Here is a 2,291-nt window from a genome sequence, read left to right as displayed (position 1 = left end):
TCACCTTTCCACCAAGTCTGAGAACATGGCCTCTGCTTTAATTCCCAACAGAGTACTATTCCCTTCAGAATCTGTGAGTTCGGAAACTGTGAGTCTGTGTTTCTATTACTGTTCTGATATGTTAAACTCCCATCAGAACCGAAGATAAGGCCCTGATCACATCTTTCTAGTGCCTCTCTAGTTGGCTTTCCTACATTTCTCCCACAGATCACTTCTTAAAGGCTTCTGAGCCTCATAGTGAGGAATGTGCCTAGCAATAACCTCACTTCTCAGGCATCCATTTTCTGTGTTAGTTTCTTGACTTTGTGACAATATCCAAGGGACACGGGTTGTAAGGGGAAAGATTTTTCTCTGACTTACACTCTCAGAGGTTTTAGTTCATGGCAAGCCAGCTCTGTCACACTGGGCATGAGGCAAGGCAAATTATTACAGAGGTGGGAGCATATGAGGAAGGCTTGGTACCTCATGATGACCCAGTAGCAAGAAAGTATTAAGATGCCTGAGGCCAGACAAAACTCCACAGAGCATGTTTACAGAACCTAATTCCTATAATTTTCCACTCACTCCTAGTGTTTCTACCACTTCTCAAATAAATTCCAACAGCTAGGGAGCAAGTTTTTAACAACAATTCTCACAAATAACAATGTCAAGAGACGGAATTGTAGCTATCAGAATGGACGTCTCCTTCCATGGCCTGAGTCCCATGGAAGACTAGGAGCCCTGCCACTTGGAACAGGTAGAACTCAAGGCTTTTCTACTACCTACAGCCATAGGGAGGTCCATACTAGAAAGCTTGAGGGCTGGCTCTGGTCCTGTACACATCTCTTTCATCCACTCTGTCACTTTCTCTCTGTCCTACCACGCCTAAACTTCTTGGTTCAGGTTTCCAGAGAAAAAGTCAGTCAGCTCTGAGTATGGGCATAACTTGGGACTCCTAGGTGATATTAGCTCCACTTAGACCTCTGATTCTAACTTCTAACTACTCCTTTTCTTCTACACCGATCCATACCTTAAGCCCTATGGTAGAAATGACGTTAAGAGGGCTGTGCTTACTTCACATGGAGATACTATGATCACAAATGTAGTTTCCTAGTATGAGGCTTGTCTAGGTGTGTTGACCCCTTTTATCTCCCCAAATAAAGGAGCCTCAACTACATAATTTGAGGTTGTGAAAGGTTGCATTCATGCAACCCTATGTAAGTGACCGGTACCTGAGCCAATCACACAGAATTTCCCTATCACAGCCAACTATGCCTGTGGAATAAAGCATGGGTTGCGATTCAAGTTGAGGTGTAAAATGATTACTGAGAAAGAAAGAGGGAAACAGCAAAGAAATCCAGAAACTCTGCAAGCTTTTAAAAGTGTATTGATTGCTCTTGAAAGAATGAATGACTGCCAATACCCCGATCCGTTCATTCTTTGGCACTTCATGTATACCTGCTTACTGTGTGACACACACTCTGACAGGCCTTAAGCGTGCAACAGAAAGTAAATACTGTAAAACAAAAACGAAACAAGAAGCAACCCAACATACATAGACGTCAGCTTTCTCAGTTCTTTCTCTGGACCCTTGAATATCTGATTCTGTAAAAGTCAGCCTGTTTTATGGGTAGGCTTGTGGGAGTCTAGAAAGAATCATTGACTGTTCAAGTTCATAATGAGAGTTGGCCACTGTAACAGGATGAGAACCCCAGGCTATAGGATCACTAATGGAAGTCATTGTTTGCTGTATTCTTATTTTTTTCTTACTCTACAGACCATGTGAATAAAGCTGTGTATGGAAGTCTAACCCCATGAGTCTTTGTTGTTGACTGACATAGCATAGGGTAAAGTCATTGGTGCTGACATAATAGCTCCAAGACCAGATACCCTTGTGCACAAAACCAATGTCTCTGGAAGTTCATGTGGATCATATCCTTCTGTCCACGACATGTTCTAGCAAGCTGTGGGCTACTTTAGGCTACTACTTGGGGTAGTGAAGTCTGAGACAGTTATGTCTGGGACCAGTTCTCTAGTTCTGAGAGTGAGCGTAGTATGGTGAGTAGAGACAGGATTTATTTCCAATAATGCCCTCCTCTTGTTCTTGGGTAGAAGACCAGTAAGGAATTCCAGTAACCACTGTCCTTCTCTTCCACTGGATCACATAATACAGTTATAATTCAGTGACCTTGTGATCTGTCTTAGAAAGTTTGAGTTGGGTCATTTTGTAAGGTCGAGTCATTCACCATTTGAAAGAGTCTTTAAAAGCCATCAAAAGGTTTCTTGGTGAAAGTAGGTTCCCATACAACATT

At 42.5% G+C, this 2,291-nt stretch overlaps 1 pseudogene; it reads left to right on the top strand.

Moving 5' to 3' along the window:
• Nucleotides 1-1,049: 1,049 nt before the first annotated feature.
• On the top strand, nucleotides 1,050-1,197 carry LOC114611276 (annotated as a pseudogene).
• Nucleotides 1,198-2,291: the final 1,094 nt, after the last annotated feature.

The sequence above is a fragment of the Grammomys surdaster genome, unplaced genomic scaffold (genome assembly GCF_004785775.1).
Source record: "Grammomys surdaster isolate TR1022 unplaced genomic scaffold, NIH_TR_1.0 126086, whole genome shotgun sequence".
In the NCBI taxonomy this organism is placed as follows: domain Eukaryota; kingdom Metazoa; phylum Chordata; class Mammalia; order Rodentia; family Muridae; genus Grammomys; species Grammomys surdaster.
This window is presented reverse-complemented; position numbering and strand designations above follow the sequence as displayed.